Source organism: Carcharhinus amblyrhynchos, chromosome 4 (assembly GCF_965287045.1).
Source record: "Carcharhinus amblyrhynchos chromosome 4, sCarAmb.v2.hapA, whole genome shotgun sequence".
Classification (NCBI taxonomy): Eukaryota; Metazoa; Chordata; class Chondrichthyes; order Carcharhiniformes; family Carcharhinidae; genus Carcharhinus; species Carcharhinus amblyrhynchos.
The window spans coordinates 28763063-28788978 of NC_137327.1; the positions used below are offsets into that span (position 1 = coordinate 28763063).

General features: G+C 41.3%; 1 long non-coding RNA gene across 1 annotated transcript; it reads left to right on the forward strand.

Annotated features, from left to right (window-relative positions):
• The first annotated feature begins 2906 nt into the window (after positions 1–2906).
• LOC145342539 (uncharacterized) lies at positions 2907–15995 on the forward strand. The gene is made up of 3 exons (XR_013886558.1): positions 2907–2993; positions 11009–11050; positions 15911–15995. It is a non-coding gene; the product is annotated as an uncharacterized LOC145342539 (long non-coding RNA).
• The last annotated feature ends 9921 nt before the right edge of the window (positions 15996–25916 follow it).

Genomic DNA, 25916 nt, shown 5'->3' on the forward strand with positions numbered 1-25916 from the left:
ACTGAGCTGTCATGTTGCCCAGCATCTGGTCCAGTTTAAGCACACACTAACGACATGAAGCACTAGGCTATTCTCGAACATCCAAGAGCAACCCTTGTATGACACATCGCGTGTATGCCCCTCGTTGGGCAACAAGGTGGACTGACTTAAAACCTGTGAATTAAAAGAGAAAAACATTAGTATCATTCCACATCCTTTTACATTACCAGGGACGTCCCAATGCTAATGAACCTTATTTAAAACAATCTCCTATATCCTCCCATCTCCAACCCACTCATGTGCCTGTCTAAGTAACTCTTAAACAACTCCAGCGTGCCTGCCTCCACCACCTTACTTGGCAGAGCATTCCATACCCCCACTACCCTCTGTGTGGGGGTATGGAATGTTCCCCAAAGCCTGTCCACCATCTACAAGTCACAAGTTAGGAGTGTAATGGAATAATCTCCACTTGTCTGGATGAGTGCAGCTCCAGCAATACTCAAGAAGCTTGACACCATCCAGGACAAAGCAGCCTGCTTGATTGTTACCCATTCCACAAATATTCAATCTTTCCACCATCGACAAACAGTAGCAACAGTATGTACCATCCACAAAATGCATTGCAGGAACTCACCAAGAATCATAGAAAAATAGAAGATAGGAACAGAAGGAGGTCATTCGGCCCTTCGAGCCTGCTCTGTCATTCATCACGATCATGACTGATTGTTTAATTCAATAGCTAATCATGCTTTCTCCCCATAACCTTTCGTCCCGTTTGCCCCATCTCGCGAATTCTTTCAATGTTTTAGTATCAACTGCTTTCCATAGTAATGAATTCCACAGGCTCACCACTCTTTGGGTGAAGAAATGTCTCTTCATCTCCGTCCTAAATAGTCTACCCTGTATCCTCAGATTGTGACCTCTGGTTCTGAACACCCCTATCATCGGAAACATCCTTCCTGCATCTACCCTGTCTAGTCTTGTTAGAATTTTATAAGTCTCTATGAGATCCCCCCTCATTCGTCTGAACTCCAGTGTAAACAATCCTAATGTAGTCAATCTCTCCTCATACATCAGTTCCACCATCCCTGGAATCAGCCTAGTAAACATTCGCAGCACTCCCTCGAGAGGAAGAAAATCCTTCCTCAGAAAAGGAGACCAAAACTGCACACAATATTCTAGGTGTGGCCTCAGCAAGGACCTGTATAATTGCAACAACACATCCCTGCTTCTGTATTCAAAACCTCTTGCAATGAAGGCCAACATACCAGTGCCTTCTTTATCACCTGCTATACCTACATACTTATCTTCAGTGATTGGTGCACAAGGGCATCCAGATCCTTCTGCACACTCCCCTCTCCCAATTTACAGCCATTCAGGCAGTAACGTGACTTCTTGTTTTTGCTTTCAAAGTGAATAATCTCACATTTATCCAAATTATACTGCATCTGCCATTGATTTGCCTACTCACTCAACCTATCCAGATCATGTTGAAAGATATCTGCATCTTCTTCACAGTTCACCCTCTCACCCAACTTGGTATCATCTGCAAACTTTCCTTAGGCAGCCATCTGGAATTTCGCCTCCAAGCCAGTCACCGTCCTGACCCGGAAATATTTCACCATTCTTTCACTGTTGCTGGGTCAAGATCCTGGAACACTGTCCTTAACAACACTCTGGGAGTTTCTACACCTCAGGGACTGCAGTGGTTCAAGAAGGCAACTAGAGATGGGCAATAAATGCTGGTGAGGCCAGTGACACCCACATCTCGTAAATGAATAAAGATATAATGGTCAAGACATAGAAGTAGTGCAAACCAATAGATTTTATGTCAGATATTAAAAACAGGAAACTTAACAACTTAACCTTTTTTCAAATACCTATGTGAATATCCTTGGTGAATTACAATTACTTGAACTTTGGTCTCCTATTGCATCAAACAATGCACCCAGGCAGGTTAGGCTGAGTAGAAATAGGCTATTCAGATTCCTGCCCTGAGTGCTATCGATGCCTTTGGCACCAGCCATCTGGGTTTCGGAGCCCCTGAGGACCTTGCGCTTGTGCAGGAGTAATCCCAGACATCAGGTCTCAGGTACAGGTTACATGAGGGGGTGGTGGATCAGAAATTGAAGCGCTTTGAATGGAGTTTGTGTTAGAATGTAACCAGTTATAACATTGGATCTGTTGTAGTGTGACTAATGGTAACAAGCTGTAAGGGTCAGCTGACCCAGTAAACTATGTAACCAATGACAAAATGATGTGGTGGTCAGCTGACCAGCTGACTCAATTTAAATAAGAATCTGTTGGGAATTGTGGGGATGTTGGAATGACCTAGGGTGAGCCTCGGGTGTTGGAGTAATTAAATTTCTTTATTAAATCTTTTTCTTTGATTTATAAGTTGGAGTAAGTTTTATTTTATTGACTACAACTGAGAAGTTCTTTCTGGAGCAAAAACTGTTCTAATGTCCATGTCTTTTTCATTATCATCTCTCTCCTGGGTGAGCACTGCATCACTCCTGCCATCACTCTGCTGCAGAGCAGCTTGCTGAACATCAGTGACACATTGTGAAGCTATGGGTCTGTTATCTAGCATCTGTTTAAAGTGGCAGACATATTCAAAATGAGTGTAGTTATAGCCTGCAAGGACTCATTTGAAACCCATGCTTCATGGTGATAACAGCTCTTTCCAAGGAAGCTATTTTCTTGGCAGTTTTATCAGTGGTAAAGTGCTTCCTATTCTCAAGGAGAAGGACAAGGAGGTCCCAAGACTGCCTCAACCAGAATAAGAATCAAATTAGCGCTTTTAGATTTATTTTAAGCCACACACTAGCCATTTAGCCATTGGTGCTATCATAATAATCTGAAAACATTTACATATGCAATATGCTGGGGTTACCAGCAATCATTTTATTTTCTTTCTGTCTGGCACAGCCTTCAGACACCCATTATGAATACAAGGGCAGAAATACTGCCAATCAAATTGTCGAACCACACATCTCCTACAAAATGGATCAGTAAGTAAAGAATTTTATTATATCACAGCATAGATCTAGGGTGTATTGAATTTAAATAAAAATCAAAAGTTTGGGTAAAGAATATAGTTTGGGTTAAAAATATACTTTGATCTGCAAAACCCTATCCAATTTTCATCTGGCATAGAATTGGTAAGATTTATTTATAATGGGCACAGAGTAATGCATAGTGGAATTAAACTTCAGCTATTTCCGGACAAAGCACCACTTCATTGTACCCCTTTCACCAACATTCAACATGAACAGTGGCTGCCGTGTGTACCACCTACAAGCTGCACTGCAGGAACTCATCAAGTATCCTTAGGCAGCACCTTTAATCTAGAAGGGCTAGAGCAGCAGATGCTTGGAATGCTACCACATGGACATTTCCTCCAAGTCACTCAGCATCCTGACTTGGAAATATATTGCCATTCCTTCATTGTTGCTGGGTTAAAATCCTGCAATTTCCTCCCTAACAATGATTTGATTTGATTTATTATTGTCACATGTATTAGTATACAGTGAAAAAATATTAGTACACAGTCATAGCTAGGGTGTAGGAAAAGATCAACTTAATATGAAGTAGGTCCATTCAAACTTCTGATGGCAGCAGGGAAGAAGCTGTTGTTGAGTTGGTTGGTTCATGTCCTCACACTTCTGCATCTTTTTCCCAATGGAAGAAGTTAGAAGAGAGTATGTCCGAGGTGGGTAGGGTCCTTGATTATGCTGGCTACTGGGGCGGCATGGTGGCACAGTGGTTAGCACTGCTGCTTCACAGCTCCAGGGACCTGGGTTCAATTCCTGGCTTGGGTCACTGTCTGTGTGGTGTTTGCACATTCTCCTCATGTCTGTGTGGGTTTCATCCGGGTGCTCTGGTTTCCTCCCACAGTCCAAAGATGTGTGGGTTAGGTTGATTGGTCATGATAAATTGCCCCTTAGTGTCCTGAGAGGTGTAGGTTGGAGGGATTAGTGGGTAAATATGTAGGGATAGGGGGTAGGGCCTGGGTGGGATTGTGGTCAGTGCAGACTCAATGGGCTGAATGGCCTCCTTCTGCACTGTAGGGTTTCTATGATTCTATGAAACAGCTTTCTGTTTCAGTTTGCTGGCTGGGGTTGTTCAAGGTCAGAAGTCTACACACTACTCTTTCTCTCTCACAAAATCTCTCTGGCAGCTTCAAAGTTGTTAACCCAAATTAAAGCAAGTATATCTGTGATTGCTAACTATACTTAAAGTGGGTTTATGTCTATAGGAAGAATGTTGCTCACTTGGAACTGAAGTAGTAATAAGTTAGAAATTAGAGCAGATTTATTTCCAAGTTTGTTCAAATTTGTTTCAAATTTGTTCAACTGCTTTATTCTGTTAGAGCTATGCTCAAATTCTGTGTTATGAATAAAGTTTGTGAAACAACTTCTGGAGCAAAGCTGCCTTTCCTAACATTTATTTCTTGCTCTGCTACATATCCAGCTTCTCCCATTACCCATATTATCACATGAACCTGTATACCAAAAAAAAAGCTGCCATTTTTTAAGCAAAAAAAAGGGAATCTCCATTTATAACAACAAGCTTGTAGCTTTCTCATAAATAAACACCACATGACTAAAATGAATAATTATCCTGCTGTCCAGCATCTGAGCTGTATACCCTTCAGATATACTGACTTTCTGTTTAAAAAAAACTCCTGAATCTTAAAACAGTTCCCTTCAACATAAATATATCCATAGCACAGTATCATCGTATGGAGTCCTGGAGCCTGGTTTATTGAAGCATTTTCTGAAAGAGAGTTGATGGTTTCCATGTCCGAAAAGAAGGGGCACAATTACATTTTGCAGCATGTTCCATGCATTATTTGGTCTTTTTGGATAGTGAGCTATTTCTTCCTTTCTTCCCCCGATTATATTTTCCTTTATTGTACTTTGTTGCCATTGCATTTTGAATAATTCTAAAGTTTATCCAATTACCAACCTCATATTTGTCACTTAATTAATCTGCCTAAATTTCATCATACATTGTCTTTTTACTAGAGTTTAATTTTGATCATCTTGCTATAGGAAAGATCTTTTTAAACTGGAGAAAGTGCAAAAGAGATTTATAAGGATGTTGCCAGGACGCAAGAACATTGGACAGGCTAGGAGTTCTTTCTTTGGAATGTAGGAGACTGAGGGATGATTCTGTAGAGATGTATAAGATCATGAGAAGCATGGAAAGGGTGAATGCACACAATCTTTTTCCCATGGTTGGGTAACCGTGAACTAGAGGGGATAGGTTTAAGTTAAGAGGTGAAAGAATTAATGGGATCCCGAGGATGAAATTTTTTACACAGAGGGTGGTATGTACGTGGAATGAGCTGCCGAAGGAAGTGGGGACATTGACAACATTTAAAAGGCATTTGGACAGATACATGGATGGGAAAAGTTTAGAGGGATATGGGCCAAATGCAGTCAAATGGAGTGAGCTTAGACAGCCATTTTGGTCAACAGGGACCAGCTGGACCAAAGGGCCTGTCTCCGTAGTGCTAATTCTACGATTCTATCTATGATTCTAGTTTGTACCAAAATATCATTATTGTACAGTCATTGTTTAACAGTGCTCTAGATTCACTATTTTTTATTCATAGAAACATAGGAGATAGCAGCAGAGGAGGCTATTTGGCCCTTCTGCCATTCATTACAATCATGGCTGATCATCCAACTCAATAGCTTAATCCTATTTTCCACATATTCCACATATGCACGATTGAAATTAATCTTTCCTGACATCTGTAAACAATCTTTGATTTCCCATGTTTCCTGTAAGGTTTTCCTATTCAGACAGAAAACCCTGTGATTATATACAATGCCTAATTAAGAAGCTTTGTTTGAGTCAGCCTGCAATTGACTACAGCAAACTGCTGCGACTTGAGGTTTATAGTAGATTTATAATATTCTGGACATGTTTCAATGCATTTTTTCTGTAAGGGGAATCTTTTTCTAAAGAATATTTTCCTCAAATTTATCTTTGGCCTCGTCATTTTGCCGAGCCCTCCATATTTCCCAGAGCGCTTGATCATCCAGAGCCATTTCTTGGTCTGACGCTGCTTATATTTTATATAGATATGTTATTTTGTGCCTCAGAAATGCAACATATATTATTAATATTATATTTTTACTTCATGCTTTGTTGTCTCCTGTCTCTGACGGTGTCTGATCTATTGTGCACCACTGCTGCCCCTGCCTCACTGCCTTGTTCTGAGCAGGACTTTTACCAATTCCCCTTAAACCTAGCCCACAGGGCAAAATCCTGCCCTTTATCTTTGATCTTGTACTCTACAGTGACCATTCCTATCCCACTTTGTTATGAGCTCTAGGACTACAGTCTTTCTAGTGTAAGGTCTTAATTGAAATGAATGAAACATAGCCTGCCCTTGACATTCCCTTGTGGTAGAGGTCACATGACTATGGCAAGCCAGGTAGGGCATTTTAAAACCCAAACGTCCCACTTTACATAACAAGCAAAACAAACATCTTTGCATGCGCTATCATGTGCAGCTGAGTTACTTAGTGCACCACAATTATTCTCATGCATTAACAAACTGTCATTTTTTTTTCAGTCTCTACACGTGCATTGCACAAATTGTTAATAAATCGTGCAGCCATCTTAATAATATGCATACGCATTATCATTGGCTGTTTGTTGGGATAATGTTCCTTTTCTAGGGAATGTCATTCCTGTGGCACTTGTTGCCATGTTAACTGTTCCATTGTTGGGGACTGGTGGATCTCTGAGACTGATGGTTGTTCTGTATGTTGTACAGCTGGCGAGATCTTATCTTTCTGATCAACCACCTGCAGTGAAAGAACAGCTCCCCAGTTATTTATATATGCCTGCGGTTGCGCTGGTATATTTAGTCATTCACTTCCACTGTGTATAAATAAGGTAACAGCTGCTCTACTAATGTCCCAGTTTACCATTTGGGTCGACTCCTTTGACTTTCTGCAGTTTCACCTTGATTTTTCCATTCAAACCCATTACTACTTTTGGCTTCAGTCGCTTTTGTGCTATTGGAAGAGTAGTTTCGGTGTGATGTGACATTAGTCTTTGGATCAGACTACTTTCCATGCCTCAGTCAGCGTGTTTCTCTACTCAAGGATTGCCTTGTATATATCTGTGCTAGATTTGCTTGATTTCATGTTGATTCCTTTGGCAATTTTCATTGCTATCTTAGCCTTTACATTCAACTGGAGATAGATGATGTAAAGATTAAATAGTTTTGAAGCTCTTAATCCTTTATTAAGTGGCTGAATTCTTCACTTCTGAACTGAAGGCTGTTGTCACTCATCACAATATCTGGAATAGGATTAAGTGATAACCTCATAGTGAAGGCATCCTTTATAGCAGCAATCATAATTAATTGACTTTTACTTTCAGCTTGAGGGAGAGAGAATGCATTCATAAGAACATAAGAACATAAGAAATAGGAGCAGGAGTAGGCCATCTAGCCCTTCGAGCCTGCCCCGCCATTCAATAAGATCATGGCTGATCTGTCGTGGCTCAGTTCCACTTTCCCGCCCTCTCCCCATAACCCTTAAAGACCTGTATTTTAAACTTAAATAATGGCAACTTATGAGAGCATGAAGGGAACTGGTAGGTATGCTTAAGTGATAGATAAACAGATATTCAGTAGCAGATATTTAAAGGGATATTTCAGCATATACAGAATAGACACATTCCAAAGGAAGGACCCATTGTCTATGCTTAACTAAAAGAAATAGACAGAGTATTGAACTTAAAGAAAAAGCATTTACTACGCAAAGACGAGTGGCAAGTCAGAAGATTGGAAAGAATATAAACAATATCAAGGAATGACAAAAATATTGATAAGAAGGAAAAGTTAGAGTAAAGAAAATCCTAGCCAGTAATATAAAGGTGGACAGTAAACATTTCGTTGATATTTAAATAAGAAAAGAGTTAACAAAATGAGCATTGGTCCTGTAGAAAGTGAATCTGGAGAATTGAAAATGGAAAGTAAGTCTATGGCTGATGAATTAAACAGGTATTTTGCAACTGTCTTCACTATACAGGTAACATCCCAGAAATAGCTTTAAAATTTTGATGGATCTGTTAATTGTGAGGGAGGATTCAGGAAAATTGTAGTTACCAGGGAAGTGGTATTGAACATTTTGTTGGATCTGCAGGCTGACAAATCCCCTGTCTGAATGGACTTCACCCCTAAGATCTTGAAAGAAGTGGCTAATTAGATTGTTGATACATTGATTTTAATTTTCCAAAATTCCCTAGATTTGGGGAAGGTCCCATTAGATTGGGAGATAGCAAATTTAACTTCTTCATTCAAAAAGGGACAGAGACAGAAAGCAGAAAACTACAGACCAGTTAGTTTAACATCTGAGATAGGGAAGATGTAAGAACCCATTATTAAAGATGTTATAGCAAGGCAATGAAAACATTTACGACAATAAGACAGAGCCAACTTGGTTTTGTCAAAGGGGAATCGTGTTTAACCAAGTTATTGGAGTTCTTTGAAGGAATCACATGTACTATGGATAAAATGGAACCAGTAGATGTCCTGTACTTAGATTACCAGAAAGCATTTGCTAAGATGCCACATCAAAAGTTTTCACATAAAATAAAAGCTTATAGAGTAGGGGTAACATATGGGCATGAATTGAAGATTAGCCAGCTAACATAAAACAGAGTTGGCAAAAATTGGCCTTTTCCCGATTTGCAGGAAATGATAAGTGGTGTGTCACGGGGATCAGTGCTGGGGCCTTATTTAATCTTTTGTATGAAAGACATGGATGAAGGGATTGAAGGTATAGTTTCTAAATTGCTGACAAGAGAAAGTTAAGTAGGGAAATAAATTGTGAAGAGGAACAAGTGAGGCCACAAAAGGACATAGATAGATTAAGCAAGTGGGCAAAAATCTGGCAAATGGAGTATAATATGTGCAAATTTGAAATTGCCCATTTTGACAGGAAGAATAAAAGATAGGCTTGTAATATGAATGGTGAGAGATAGCAGAGCTCTGAAGTGCTGATGGATCTGGGCATCCTGATGCATGAATCACAAAAGATTGGTATACAGGTACAGTAAGTAATTAGGAAAGCTAATGGAATGTTTTTGTTTATTGTGAGGGGAGTCTCAAAGAGTCATGAGTTTCTGGAACTCTCTTCCTCAAAAAGCAATAGAAGCAGAGACAAAAACAGGAAATGCTGGAAAATCTCAGCAGCTCTGAGATTGAATAGAGTCAACGTTTTGAGTCAGGATGACTGTTTGACAGAGTGGACGCAGAGTCTTTGGATGTATTAAAGGCAGAACCAGCTAGATTCCTGCTAAGTAGCGGCACGGTAGCACAGTGGTTAGCACTGCTGCTTCACAGTTCCAGGGACCTGAGTTCGATTCCTGGCTTGGATCACTGTCTGTGTGGGTTTTCTCCAGGTGCTCTGGTTTCTTCCCACAGTCCAAAGATGTGCGGGTTAGGTGTTATGCTAAAATTCCCCCTTAGTGTCCTGAGATGCATGGATTAGCGAGTAGAATATGTGGGGGTGGGGCTGGGTGGGATTGTGGTCAGTGCAGACTCGATGGGCCAAACAGCCTCTTTCTGTACTGTAGGGTTTCTATGATTCTATGAAGTAAGGGGATGAAAGGTTATTGGTAGGCAAATATGTTAAGTTCAAATTACAAACAGATTGGCCATAATCTTATTGAATGGTGGAGCAGGCATAAAGAATCAAATGGTCTGTTCCTGCTCTTAATTTATATGTTTGTATGTTCCCTGGGCTCTGATTCTGTTGAACCTTTTCATTTAGCCCACCAAACAATTAAGCATTGCCCCCTGCCTAAATTTGCTTTACCACTTTCTTTCAATTCACTTATTTAGACATTAACATTGCAGTCCTTCTTTTATTCTGTATCTGACTATCTCCCAGCCTCCACCCCTATTTGACCCAAATCTACAAGATATCAGCCTGCATTGCTTCCAAGGGTTCTGTGTGCTTCAATGAACTGAACTGCATTTATTACTGAATTTTGATTTTCTTCCACCCTGCAGTTCCTATTCATTCTTCTCTGTCTTATTGCAGTTTTATTTTTCACGCCCTGCTTTGTTAGGTTTGACTATTTCTGTCACCCACAACATTATGACAAACGACCTGCTTATTCCATGAACCTTGAGGGATGTTTCCATTCTAGTGAAGATCTGATTTCTTTTGCAGAATGCAGCAGCTTTTTACCGGATTGGGGCAACAGAACTGCTACTCTGTATTTTTTCCATCACTGATTTGTTTCACAGTTGAATGTGTTGTAGGTCACCACCCAATGCGCTGTCCATTCAATGTATGATTTAACAGTTGGTGTGAGGACTAACTCAAACTGAAATGGAACAGAATAACACTGCACGCTTCATTACAATCAATCTGCAACAACACTTTAAATAAACTTTAACATCAGGACTGATTAATAACTTGGGTGCAAAAAGCTGCATTTTAGTTTCAGACAAAACCCTTGAAATCACCATTTTAATAAATTAATTAAATATCCGAATTTTACCTTCTGGACACCAGGCTGGATAGATTGCAGCCTCTGAGTTTGGAAGTTTGTGTACATATCAGTTAGCCAACATTAACTCAAGTCAATTAAGGTCACCAACTTTGAGTCTGATTGCCCATTTGCAAATCTTTGTAAAGCCATCTCCGAAATTCTTCAGTTATTCATTTTCTTCACGGATTTCCCTGCTTCTTCCTCCTTCCAAAGGATAGGAATAATAAAAGATATGCTGAGCCTCAGATTTGGGGGTCTGAATTTTACATACAAAGCAATCAATTAAGGTTCCTATTTTCAAATTGTAAGAGGGGGAAGAGAAGAATGTGATAGTAGGATGGATAAAGAAGGATGGGAAGAGGCTCTTGTGGAGCATAAATTCCAGCCTTCACCAGTTGGGCTGTGTGGCCTTTTGACCTGTTTCTGTTTTGTGGAGCTATTGTATTTCTATGTGAATTAACCTTTAATTCTTTCTTTTATACAGCAGTGACTTAACAGACCGTCTTACTAAAGAAATTGAAAGCTGGTAAGAAAAGGAATTTTACTACATTAAATAAATTAAATTTAGAAATGGTTTAAAAATCATATTCAAAGGCAAGCCTAACTCAGTGGCAGCACTCCCAACCACTAGGATAGAAGATTGAGATGTTAATTCCCTTGAAGTGAGACATCCCCTCCCCCAGCAGGGGAGGAAAACCTACCTTAGGAGCTACTGGCCAATCGATTAGATAGAACGGTAACTGCTTGTGCTGCATCTATAACATTTGTCGCTGGAACCGGATGCAAAGTAATTGAATGGTTACTAGGGTCAGGTGGCCAGCCTCAGCAAGGGAGGCAAGAGGGAGATGGGGATATCTGGAGCTTGGGGAACTTCCCATCAAAACAGGTGCCTGTATAGGTTGTATGATCCTTTCCTTTCCTGCCAGAAGCCTGGGCAGGGTTACCCATTCGGTTTCCAACCTGTCACCATCTTCCGTATGCTACATCACAAAGTGGCCACTTAAAACCTCAGTGGGCTGACAGGCGGGCTACCTGCACCTCTAACAGCGTGTGTAAAATTGTGGCAGGGTGGGTGGTTGGGGGTTCACGGTAGCCATGAAACTTTAGCTGCTCCCTCATCTACAAATGCAATGCCTAAGGCTGTAAAAGCTCAAAGCGCTGAATGGCCTGCTCTTGCCCAATATTATCCTTTTCGCTTGATACTTTTGAAGGAAATTGAATATTAAATTAGTTGGTTAATGTAGGTACCTCCTTTTTTAATTGATATCTTTTCATATCTTTCCCTTTACCTGTGTTTCATAATTTCTTTTCTAAATCCCATATACATTAAGAAGCTGGCCATTTACAATATTGTAACCATAACCAGTGCTAAAATCTGATAATGACGCAGTGTGTTAATGTTTTCCTAGCAACACCAGAAAAACACAAATTAGTGGAAGTTAAATTATCATTTTTCCTTTCCTCCTCTTTCAAATTCTAAAAAATTTAAGTATGAAAAGAATCTGCAGAAAATGATATCAGTGGCCAGCATGGTGACACAGTGGTGCACACTGTTGCAGCCTCACAGCACCAGGGACCGGGTTCCATTCCCGCTTGGGTGACTGTCTGTGTAGAGTCTGCACATTCTCCCTGTGTCTGGGTGGATTTCCTCCAGGTGTTCCAGTTTCCTCCCACAGTTTGAAAGATGGGTTGGTTAAATGCATTGGCCATGCTAAATTCTCCTTCCGCTACCCAAACAGGTGCTAGAATGTGGGGACTAGGGGATTTTCACAGTAACTTCATTACAATGTTAGTATAAACCTACTTGTGACACTAATAATTTAACTAAAAAAAACAGTGTCACTATGAAGTCCTCCATTAGTGGCAAGTGCCATTGGGTTTCTTTCATTTAAAGAGAGGTTGCTAGTATATATATGTACAGGGGTATCAAGTGTTTAGGAAGGATAGGCGGGAGGAAAAATTGGGGGGTGTAGCTCTGCTGATTAAGGATAGCATCAGGGTGGTAGTAAGGGATGATATAGGAGCCAAAGAGCAGAAAGTGGAATCGTTGTGGGTGGAGATTAGGAACATAGAACATAGAACATTACAGCGCAGAACAGGCCCTTCGGCCCACGATGTTGCGCCGACCAGTTAAAAAAATATAACAACAACAACAATGACCCACTAACCTAAACCAATCCCTTCTCATCCATAAACCTGTCCACAGACCTCTTAAACGCCCCCAAACTAGGCGCATTTACAACTGCAGCAGGCAGGGCATTCCAATCCCTCACCACCCTCTGGGTAAAGAACCTACCCCTGACATCTGTCCTATAACTACCCCCCCTTAGAACAGCAAAGGGAGGAAGATGCTGGTGGGTGTCGTCTATAGGCCCCCAAATAATGATCTGGAGGTGGGGCAGGCTATTAACGCGCAAATAAATGTGGCGTGCAGGAATGGAACGGCGATAATTATGGGGGATTTCAATCTACATATTGATTGGTCGACCCATGTTGGACGCGGTGGGCTTGAGGAAGAGTTCTTGGAATGCTGCCGGGATAGTTTCCTTGAACAGTGTGTGTTGGAGCCGACGAGGGAGCAAGCTATCTTGGATCTGGTGTTATGTAATGAGGCGGGTAGAATTAGGGACCTTGTGGTGAAGGATCCTCTTGGGAAGAGTGATCATTGTATGGTGGAGTTTCTGATGCAGATGGAGGAGGAGAAAGTGGGTTCCCGGACATGTGTCCTTTGTTTGAACAGAGGGGAGTACGATAGGATGAGAGAGGAATTGGTGAATGTTGATTGGGGGAGCGCGTTGGAAGGTAGGTCTGCTGAGGAACAGTGGAGAATCTTTAAGGAGATCTTTCTTGGTGCTCAGCAGAAATTTATTCCGATGGTTAAAAAGGATCGTAGGAGGAGAGATAATCAGCCGTGGATAACGAAGGAGGTAAAGGAAAGTGTTGAATTAAAAGCGGATGCATTTAGAGTAGCTAAGAGTAGTGGGTGAGAAGAGGATTGGGAGAGGTTTAAATATCAACAAAGAATGACGAAGAAGTTGATAAAGAAGGGTAGGATAAACTATGAAGCTGGGCTAGCGCTTAATATAAAAAAGGATAGTAAGAGTTTTTATAAATATATAAAAAGGAAGAGGCTGACTAGGGTGAACATTGGATCCTTAGAGGATGAGAGCGGGGACTTAGTGGTAGGGGATGGGGAAATGGCTGAGGCCTTGAATAACTTTTTTGTATCGGTCTTCACGGAGGAGGGCGTGAATAATTTGCCGGGTGTTAGCGATGGAAAGATTGTTGGAGTGGAGGGCCTGAATGACATTATTGTTACTAGAGAGGCAGTGCTCGAAAGACTGGAGGGACTGATTGTGGACAAGTCCCCAGGACCAGATGGAATGCATCCAAGGGTTCTGAAAGAAATGGCAGAAGTGATAGTGGATGCCTTGGTGATTATTTTCCAAACGTTGCTGGATTCCAGGGAAGTGCTGGAAGATTGGAAAACGGCTAATGTTATGCCGTTGTTTAAGAAGGGTGGCAGGCAAAAGGCAGGGAATTATAGGCCGGTTAGTTTAACGTCTGTTGTAGGTAAAATGTTAGAATCCGTGATCAAGGAGAAAATAGCGAGGCATCTTGAGGAGAATTGTTTGATAGAGCAGACACAGCACAGTTTTGTTAAGGGGAAGTCGTGTCTGACGAATTTATTGGAGTTCTATGAAGATGTGTCTAGGGCGGTGGATAGAGGAGAGCCGGCGGATGTGGTGTTTCTTGATTTTCAGAAGGCGTTTGATAAGGTACCTCACAAGAGGTTATTACAGAAGGTCAGGGGGCATGGAGTTGGGGGTAGGGTGTTAGCGTGGATAGGGGATTGGCTGTCAAATAGGAGGCAGAGAGTGGGGGTCAATGGGTGCTATTCGGATTGGCAGTTGGTGACTAGTGGAGTACCCCAGGGGTCGGTGCTGGGGCCTCAGCTATTTACCATTTATATAGATGATCTGGAGGAGGGAACCGAGTGTATGGTGTTGAAATTTGCTGATGACACCAAGATTGGTGGAACAGCAAATTGTGCGGAGGGTGTGGAAAGTCTGCAGAGGGATCTAGATAGGCTGGGCGAATGGGCCAGGAACTGGCAAATGGAATTTAATGTTGGCAAGTGTGAAGTTGTCCACTTTGGTAGGAATAATGGTAGGAAGGACTATTACTTACATGGCGAAAAACTGCAGCATGCGACGGTGCAGAGGGACCCCGGGGTCCTTGTGCATGAGTCGCAAAAACCCAGCCTGCAGGTGCAGCAGGTGGTCAGGAAGGCTAATGGGATGCTGGCCTTCATAGCGAGGGGGATTGAATATAAAAGTAGGGAGGTCTTGCTGCAACAGTTTTGGTCGCCGCACTTATGCAAGGATATTTTGGCCTTGGAGGGAGTGCAGAGGAGGTTTACTAGGCTGATACTGGAGTTGAGGGGGTTGAACTATGAGGAGAGGCTGAATAAACTAGGCTTGTACTCATTAGAGTTTAGAAGAATGAGGGGAGATCTCATTGAGACATATAAGATGATGAATGGGATGGATAGGATAGAGGTGGAGAGGCTCTCCCCGCTCAGAAAGGACAGTAGGACTAGAGGGCACAGCCTCAAGATAAAGGGGGGATGGTTTAGAACGGAGTTGAGGAGGAACTTCTTCACTCAAAGGGTGGTGAATCTCTGGAATTCTCTGCCCGTTGAAGTGGTGGAGGCTGCCTCGCTAAATATATTTAAGACGCGGGTTGATAGGTTTTTGATAGGCAAGGGGATTAAGGGTTATGGGGAGAGGGCGGGAATGTGGAACCGAGCCACGACAGATCAGCCATGATCTTATTGAATGGCGGGGCAGGCTCAAAGGGCTAGATGGCCTACTCCTGCTCCTGTTTCTTATGTTCTTATGTTCTTATAAACGAAAGTGGTACAACTTATCTCCACAATCCACTTTTTGGAATTGCACTAACCTTAAGCATCTTTGATGGCAAAACTATGAGAAAATATAGTTTATTTCCATAGAATGTGTTATGTATTTCCCTGATTTTATGCCCATCTCAGTTGATGCAATGCTAACACATTGCATCATCATTATTCGAACAGGGGGCAGAATTGCTTTGTTTTGTTGCGCTGTTTGTATTAAATATCATACAATGTACAACACAACCATAGAACCCATTTCAGTTACTATTAATGCCACAAGAACTTGGCTGCAGCTTTCCATGTGTTGTTGTATAGTCATAAATCCATGATGTATATTTCATTAGGATTTGCAAAACATAAGTTCCAGCTTAATATACAAGTCGACTATCATAGAATTCATACTTTTCTAATAAGGTACATGATTCAGTACTATATTTAACATTTCTTTTCTGAATGATTTTTCTTGAGGCACAAGAAATCGTTGCCCAAAATGAATAAAATCCCCCATGCTAAGCGCGTCAGCTTTCCATCTGGACCTAAAGCGAAGGGGAAAAGGTAATGTAGTATTTTATATTGAGCACCTAATAATTTGGCGCAAGATTTACCCCTTATCCTCAAACGATGACCCCTGGTTCTGCATTTCCCCCACTATCGGCTTGTTTTGGACAGGGTTCAATGCTGCATAAGGTTGCAGGATATTTCGATATTACACATTCTGTTAAGAAATCTTAGTTGAGCTCAGAAGTAAAACACATAGTGGATTTTATCAATGGATCTCCAGAAGGATTTTATTTTGCATTTGTGTGTTTCTACACTCAAGCTGACAGAAAGTGGAATAAAATCCTGAAACCAAAGCAGAAACTGCTGGAAGCACATCGCCCTGTATATTTTGGATGACAATCTCTCTCCAGAGTGGTACTACCAAAAAACAACGGACATCCCAAAAGGAAAAAAATAGTCCAGACAAATATTCACATTTATGCATCCATTTTAATATATCTAAGATTAGTATCCTTATTCCCCCGTTTACTATTTTTTCCTTTTGGGATTGCCCCTCTCAGCTGTCTATTCACTTGTTCCCCAATCTTATTGTGGATGATAATCCTGACATCTTGGACGTAATTTAGTTCAGCACACGGATCACAACATCTTGCTCTTTATCGAAGCCTCTCTACCTAGCCACATTTTCATTTATCTAACTCAAACTGCCACCCGATTTCACCCTCTTGACTGGTACCTGCTGTTTCAAGTGTAAGGATAGCTGTACTTCTTCAGTGTGCACACAGTGTGAGAGTCTTTACTGAGCTGATCTTAAGATGCCTGCCTCCAGAGATAGCCTCATGGCATAGCCACATGGCTACATATAGTTAGATGTCATTACATTTCAAAACCCAAACATCCTTTTTCACCTCAAACAGAAAATACAAACATTTTCCTTTTCTTAGTCAACAAGACACATTTGCATGCATGATCCCATGTGACTGTGAATTACCCAAGTTTCCCACTGTATACCCATAACTATCATGTACTAATAACTGTTTTACTAGTCAGTCACTTAATGGTCCATGTGCCTAGAAACATTGGCTGTACATCAGGGTGATTGATATTCCTTGTCCAGAGAGTCTTGTTCCCTGGCCTTTTCCCTTGCTGACTGTTGTTGTTCCATTGTTATTGTTGGGGACTTGTGGACCTCTGAAATTGATGATAGTTCTGAACTCGGTCCAGCTGGTGAAATCCATTCTCCCTGGCCACCTGATTGCTGTGAAGGAGCAGCTTTGCTAGTTGGGCACATGTGCCTGCAGTTGCATCTGTGTACTTGGCTGAGCTTTTTCAACTCCTTTTCTGAATTGCCAACTGTGGAGTTATAGGTCATACATCCTTCCAGGTGTTGTCCCTGTAATTTGTTTCATCGGATTTTGCGCAGCTTGGTTTATTGAAAACTTCAGTTTATCATGCATTTCAAAGGTATAAACTTAACTGGAATTTTGTCCTTCAACTCTTCCAGTACAGCTCTGAAGTGAACATTTTCCTGTAGAACATTTACCTTCAGTTCGTGCTGTTCATTGCACTGATGTGTTTGGCAACATCTTGTGGTTTACTTGAATATTGTCACCCTCTCTCTGGGGTCATCTGTTTCCATCTCTCAGGTACTTTTATGTCCTTTCTTTGGGATGTTTTTGTTGCCCTTTCTCTGTTAGTCAAACAGAGAAATATGAGGCCAGCTCCAGCTGAGATGTGTGGCCATTGCATCTCGTCTGTGACCTTGAACTCAAGTTCTTTCTCTTTGCCATTGGATTGGGATGACAGACTAGGTTTTCTTCTTGGTAAGAGTCTTATGCCATCATATAGTCTCAACCATACTTACAAGGGCTTTATTTATGGAATGCCATGTTGAGCAACTTTACCCAAACCTATGAAACATCACTATGTTGCATGACAGATCAGTGTCTATCTGACACTTCCAGGGTGATCTTAAAGTTTTAAAAATGTAAAGTTTAAAATTTATTTATTAGTGTCACAAGTAAGCTTGCACTTACACGGCTATGAAATTACAATGACAATCCTCGAGTCGCCACACTCCGGCACCTGTTCGGGTACATCGAGGGAGAACTTAGCATGGCTAATGCACCTAAACAGCACATCTTTTGGACTGTGGGAGGAAACCTATGCAGACACAGAGAAAATGTGCAGACCCCACATAGAGAGTGACCCAAACCAGGAATTGAATCTGGGTTGCTGGTGGCACTGTGGGGCAGCAGTGCTAACTACAGTGCCACCCTCTTATCAGCTTGACACATCGGTTAAATGGTAGGATCATGTAAGAGCCTGAAAACTGGTTTCTTGCCTCTCGTGATATTACCAGCCCTGTTCTGACAGGTCGTGAGGCTGATTTTAATTTTCACGACCTCATTTTAATGTTTATTAGTGAGCCTGGAATACAATCATCCTTTCTCGCTTGCCTTAACGACCTTGCCGAGGCATGATGGCCTTTCCAGAGGGACCGGAGGCCATTGAAGATGCCCGGATGGTTGGGGCAGATGTGGCAGTGCCCCTTGGGCAGTGCCATGGCCACTGGGCATTGGACAGTGCCAAGGGGTGAGGCCTAAGGAGAGGTGTCTAAGGAGGGGTGTGGTCTGAAGGAGGCAGGGCCGTTAGGCATGGGGAGTTGCGTATTCAGCATCAGGAATTACTAGGGCAACAATCGGCTGGAGTGGAGGGGAAACAGGCGCCGATCACCAGGGTAGGGGCATTGGTGACAGCGATTGGTGGGGTGGGTTTCAGGGGCAGTAATCAGGAGAGGCTGGGGGAATGACAGATTCCCAGAGCACTATGTATTCTTGTAGTGCCCTCTAGCAGTATTCAGCCAGCTTCCTGATTTAAATAATCTCTGTCTACTCCCTCTACTGGCAAGAATTATATTTGGGGTCTTTTTTATCTAAGTGCCATATGATAGCACATGGGAGCTTGCCCAAAAAATGGGTGCCATTCTCTCCCATTTTCACACTTGTTCGGGACTCAGATTCCTTTTGGTAAGATTGCCCCCTTCTTGTTCACTTGATAATCCCCTTCTTGTATCATCATTGTAACAGTCACAAACCATTTGTCTCCTATAGACCTGACAGAACCAACTTGTTGTATTATTCTTTATCAGACTCATCTGCTAATATCATGCCAGAAGCCATCTGTGTAGGCTTGTTTTTTTTTGGTAATCATTTATGATTATTATGATTTTGCTTCTTGTTGTTAAAACATTGCTTTCCCAATGTTGGGTAAATCATTTTCTGTGCATGCTGTCCTCTGCAGTATTTGGAATCAGCTCTTTGTCTGTAATTGTTCGGCTCTCTTGACTTGGACATCTCAGGATAATGAAACTTACGGTCTGCTTTGCTATACATAGGCTCCAGCTGTTGTTTCACATTTTCTCAATTTCTGCACATATCTATCACTTCCTCCAGCATCAGTTTTCATCTTTCAGCGGACTTGCTCTCACTGACGGGTCTCTCATGTCCGAGACTGATCGATCTTTAATCAGATTAGACTTTTAGCTGTTCAAATTCACATTATTCTGCTAACTGCATTATTGGTGTGATGTACCGTAGAATGATTTTAATTTACACTGAACCCTGGTGTTGAATACACAATGTTCATATGTAACATTCACTCAGGTTCAAAACCTGCATTCAAAGCTTTCAAAATCTCTGTTGTCATTTTTATTTGTTTGTCTGTTAGATTTAGAGTGGTAAATACTTTGTAGCAGTCCTTCCCTAGCAGTGTTAACAGTATGGCTACTGTTATTGCTTCAGACTTATTAACTAAGTCTGTTATAATCTCATAATTTTGCCAATGTAAGTGCCAAAGCTGTCTATTTACTGTGCATCATTTTTCAATTGGCCTAAAGATGGGATGGCAAAATTTACTGTAGCTATTTTTACCACTCAGTAATTTACTTGCAGCCTGCCTGTGTTTCCATTGTCCTTTTTTCCTTGCAGCCAGAAATATCACTTGCAGCCTGTGCCCTCTTCCTTTGTCCTTTTTCTCCGCAGCCAGTAATTTCATTTGCAGTCTATGTATACTTTTCTGAGCGGTCTCAATTACAGCTTTTGTGTTTCTCATTTGCTTTTATTTGCAGATTGGAACTTGTGTTCCTGGGTTCTCTGTATCTTCTCTGCACCTTTTCCAGGATTCAAAGTCTATTTTTTCTTCAGTCTCTGACACCATGATTCATGCATAAAGACAGCTGTACTTCTTCAGTGTGTACTCAGGGAGAGCCTTGATTGTACTGATCTTAAGAAATATGCTTCCAGAAACAGTTTCATGGAATAGCCACATAACCACAGAAAACCAGAGGTGTCAATTGGACTGACAATGCCATTTACTATCAACTAACCTGCATTTTATGGATTTGTCCCCTTTTTTATCATTTGTCTATGTCCGTAAACTTTGTCCCTGTGATGCCTTTTGTCCTGTATTTCCTGGGCAGCTGGGAGTCTCATTTTACCTTTGCCTCTTTGTTTTTCCTTTGAACACATTTACTATGTCTATTGGACACCAGAGGGAGAAGGAGTGCATGGAGTGTATTATGTATTTGTATTTATTCCTATTGGTTCACTGGAGCTATACTGCATTAATGTATGCACTGGAATGAAGTTATAGACCTAGTGTGGGAAACAGAGAGAGAGCCATGGAAGAGATCACACACCATTAATAAAGCTCAGATTGTCTTTAATCAAAGCTTGTCCCACATATTATGTCTCCAATACACATAAAAACTGGTGACAAGGATAATGGACATGGGCTTGATAGCCACCCAGAAAGAAGATATTAATTGGGGAAAACTAAAGAAAAGAAAACTTTCACACATGCTATGGTGATTAGTGGGCTAGGTAAATGTGAGTCAACGATAATCTGCAAGCAGATTATAGAGTTGGTTGTGATAAACTAGAAGCTGCAGCTCAATTTGGCACCTTTTTGTGTAAGAAAATCAAGGTAGCTGCTGGAAATGCAGTCGCACACAAGAAACCTGATTAAGTGAAAAAATAGCAGGAGTTTGCAGCATTGTGAGACAGTTGATATTGCCTATGTGGATTTTAGTAAAACTTTTGACAAGCTCATCCAGAAGATTAAAATGCATGGGATCCACTATGACTTGGCAGCTTGGATTCAAAATTGATTTGCCCATAGAAGTCAGACAGTCGTGGCGAAGGGGTGTTTTACTGTCGGGAGGTCAGTGACTAGTGGTGTTCTGCACGGATCCATACGAGACCTTTGATGTTCGTGATATATATAAATGGCTTGGATGAAAACATAGATGGGTAGGTTAGTAAGTTTGCAGACCAGACTAAACTCGGTAGAGTTGTGAATAGTGTAGAAGGTTGTCAAAGAATTCAGTGGGATATGCATCAGATGCAGATATGGATGGAGAAATGGCAGATGGAGTTTAATCTGGGCAAGTGTAAGATGCTGTTAAGGATAAGTATGCAGTTAATGGCAGGACCCCGAACAACATTGATGTACTGAAGGAACTTGGGGTTCAAGTCCATACTCCCTGAAAGCGACCACACAAGTAGATAGAGCAGTAAAGAAGGTGTATGGCACGCTTGCCTTTATTAGTCAGGGCATTGAGTACAAGTGTCAGGGTGTCATGTTGTAGCTTTATAAAACTTTGGTTAGGCCTCACTTAGAATAATGTATTCAATTCTGGTTGCCACATTGCAGGAGGGATGTGAAGACTTTGGAGAGGGTACAGGAGAGATTTACCAGGGTGCTGCTTGGATTAGACAATATGAGCTATAAGGAGAGGCTGAACAAACTAGGGTTGTTTTCTCTGGAGCAGCAGAGGCTCTCAGGTGAACTTAAAGACGGAATAGATGGGGGAAGAATCCTTCTCTCACTTTCAAGGTATTGTTGTTTTACTTTTGTTCGTGTTTGTCTTCCAGCTGGTCTGATAGTGTTTCAGATGGTATGGTCATGGTGTTTCTGATGTTTCCGACCTGAACAATTTCTGCTTTTTTTAAACTAAAGAATGGATAACAAACATGGCTGCCTTAGTGTTGTAACTGATTACAAGTTAAGCTCCTTCCAAAAAAAGGTCTTGGTTTGCTTTATTCCACATGCTGTGTTTTAGCCTTTCACGTGTTAGGACCTGGAGAGCTTGAATGACCCCATCAAATTTGCATTATCCTTTTGAACCAGCCAATTAATCTCATTTCTTTGCTCATTCCCTATATCTTTATAATGGTTTATCACTTCAAGTATTTATCTAATTCTGTTTTGAATGTTACTATTAAGTCTGCTTCCACCAGCCTTATAGGCAATGCTTTCCATGTCATAACTGCTGTGTAAAAATAATGATTCCTCATGTCTGCTTTGGTCTTTCTGCTAATTCTCTCAAATCTGTATCTTTAGGTTATAAAATCTTCTGCCACTGGAAACCATTTCTCTTTATTTAATATATCAAAGCAACTCTTGGTTTTGAATATCTTTCAAATCTCTGTATATGCCTCTATTTTAACAAGAATCTCAGGTTCTTTAGTCTTTCCATGTAATTTGAGTATTGCTGAAAAAAGACTTATATGGTCAAAGTTTTTTTGTCTTACACTCATCAGGACATTCACAAGAATACCAAATTGTAATGGGAACAATAGTTAATGCTGCATGAGAGTGCTGATTGGTTGAAAAGTGGACTCTGACTGGTAGAGGGTTGCCATGGAGAATTCACCAGTTAACTAATAACTGACAGTTAAGTCACAAACTGTGTTTAAGTTTGAATAGACAGGTTTTCTCTGATTGGTCAAAACAATGTCCTGGGGAATGTACCAGGGAATGGCTATTGCCTGTTTTGTTTTGTTGAAAAACGTCAAATGTGTGTACGTAGTCTTCTAGCATAAGTAAGTGAGCCACGCTGTGAGCATGAAAAAGGCTTAGTGTAATTTATATTACACTCAGAATTGTTTAGTAAATGTTGTCCAATCACAGAATTATACCTAATGTTAGACATAATGGGTGGGATTTTACGGCCTCGCTTATCCCAAAACTATAAAATCCTGCCTGAGGTCAACAGACCTTCCCTTTGTCCTTGTCTACCCTGACTGCTTGGTGGGTTGGGGGGGTGGGAGATAAAATTCTGGCCTATGTTTTGAATTTTGCAAGCACAAACTGTGTGGGTGTGGTCAGTACTTTGCCTGTTGTGAACAGCTGATACAATCTGTCAATTGTTGGGATATGCAGCTCACATACCTAACATCACACTGGCACTACAATTCATATCCAGCAATACCCATTTGTGTGATAGGCAGAGCATATGTTTGACTTGACGGCAGCATCCTTGTAGAGGTGAATACCACTTGTGCTGCTCTTGCTGCAAGCTTCACCTGTTGCTAAAATTTCTGAGATATCTTATACTTCAAGGGTAATCTGAGGTTGACCGGGCATTTTTCAGGATCGCAAGTGGAGGCCTTAAGCTCATTCATGAGTTTGCATGACATGCAGTGAGCAATGACCTTACTGATCTGGGATACGTGCCTTCGCACTTGATTGGCTCAGCTTCCCACCTCGACACGCCATAGGGTCTCCACGTGACCTCGGAACGCCTCATTAAAGGGACCACACTACAACTACGCTCCTTCCCCACAAACTTTTAAAGTCACATAAGGAGAAAACAAAAAAAAACATTGCTAACACACAAACAGCAAATAACAATAAAACAGTAGGGGAAAACCCCCAGGACAACTTGTCTATAAGTTTCCTTGATCCAATGACTTCTGAATTCTTATAGAACATCTCAACTCCAAGCTAGGTTCATCTGGATATGGAAAATCAGGTTGGGTCGAGGTAAATGGCAAACTCATCACCCTCAAGGTCCAGGTCATCCTCAAAAGTTGCTGTAGTCTCTGTTATTACAACTGATTCCACATCTACCATTACGATCCTCGCACTCAATTCAGGTGGATCTACATGTACTGTTGGAGTCACCTGTTATCCCATGTATCAGGTGCCACTCTCCTCAGGTGATACACATGCTTCTTGACATGTCAACCTTGCACCTCTGTTATATAGGAGAGCTGCCTGTCTTTTCCATGATCTTCGCTAGTCCAGCTGCAAAATTTCTGACCATGACTAAATCCTCATCTCTGAAGGCTCTGCCAGTCTTCTTTGCGTCATGGTTTTCTTTCTGAGAGGCTTGTCAAGCCTCCACCCTCCCCATTAAATTTGGGAATATCATACCCAACAACACCCTTAATAGCTGTCTTCCTTGGGGTAGGGCTATAACTCTAGCCCCCAACCCCACACCTCATCTTTACAAGTTATCTCTATTCCCCTTTGTTGGTAGGGCTTTAACAGCCTGGACTTCTCATATCTCCATCCTTGCAATATCATTTTCTTTAACCTTCAGTAATATTTGGTCTCTTTCTGTGGTTTGTTGAGACTGGCAAGGACTCTATCATATGCAATGCCAGCACAGTGTGGAAGTGGGGTGATGCCACTGTTTGTAGCAATGGCAACCTGCCGAGCATTAGATATCTGTGTCCCTGGGCGATGCTGAAAAATATAGTTGTACGTGGCTAATATGTGATTCCACCTCTGCACTCTTCTGAAAGTTGTTGGCGGCACTGGCTTATTTTTGCGGAATAAGCCCAGCAATGGCTTGTGGTCCAAAATAATTGTAAAATGCTGACTATTAATGTACTGATGGAACTTTTTAACTGTATATTACCACCAAGCCTTCCTTATCAATTTGGGAATATTTCTCTTTTGCCTCAATGTCCTTGAGGCAAAGGCAATTGGCCTTTCCGCTCCATCTGTGGGATAGAAATGCCCCCATTCCATATGATGCATCACAAGTCATCAGTAAGGTCTTTGATCATTGTGCACCAATAATGCTGATGACTGCAGAGCCTGTTTGATTCTTGTGAAGGCCCCCTTCTGGTTTTCTCCCCACCTTCATTCATTGTTGATGTTTCTTTAATAATTGGTGAATGGGATTAAGGTGGTAGATACATTCTGTAGAAACCTACCATAAAGTTCACCATTCTGAGAAATGATTTTAATTCAGAATGTTCGTTGGCTGTGGAATTCTTATGACTTTTACTTTGTCTGCAAAAGGGTACAAACCTTTTGCATCTACCCTAAAATCTAAATAAATAATGTTTTCTGCTTGGAAAGTATATTTCTCCCATTTAAGCCTAAGTCCTGCTTCAAAAATTCCTCCAAGTTTGCGCGTTCTTCAGGTGTGGATCCTACAATTAATACGTCATCAAGATAAACCACTGGCAGGTCCATCGATATGAATTTGGACCCAATATTAGGAATAGCGTGCATTTTTTTGATAGAATCACACTTGTTAAGGATGACTTGCAGTCCCTTTGTTGGGTTTGAAGATATGTATGCCTAGATTGGCCTTGAGGTCTCGCACTGTTACCTGACATTTGTATTGCATGTGAAAATCAGTCAAGTCATTCACAATCTTGCAATATACTTGTGTTCGCTCAGCTGTGAATAGTTTCAATGCTTCAGTGTCTTCAGTTGATGCTGGTTTATAACAGAATAGCTGGGAATTCAGGGTTACAAATTCAGCAAATGCCTCTTCCCATTTGATGGGACAGAGGCATTCCAAAACTGAAACTATATGCAAGGACAAACTCCTCGCTGTCAGAGAGATTCACCTCACATGTGATGGTGTTGATTGTACTCAAATTCCATACTACCAATGACTCATTCCACATAACTTAAGTTCCTTATTCTCAATATCATGTTAATATATCACTTTTGCATATTCTGTTTTCTAAAGTGTGATGGCCAGAATGGGACACAACATTGCAGCTGGGGCTTAGCTACTGTTTTTTGAAAGTTTAGCATAGCCACTTGGCTTTTGTATGCCTCCACTGATAAAAACCAAGAATCTTCTGTGCTTTAAAACATTCTTTTGCCAACCATCTTTAAGAATTTGTGTATAAGTACCTCCAGGTGTCTCTGT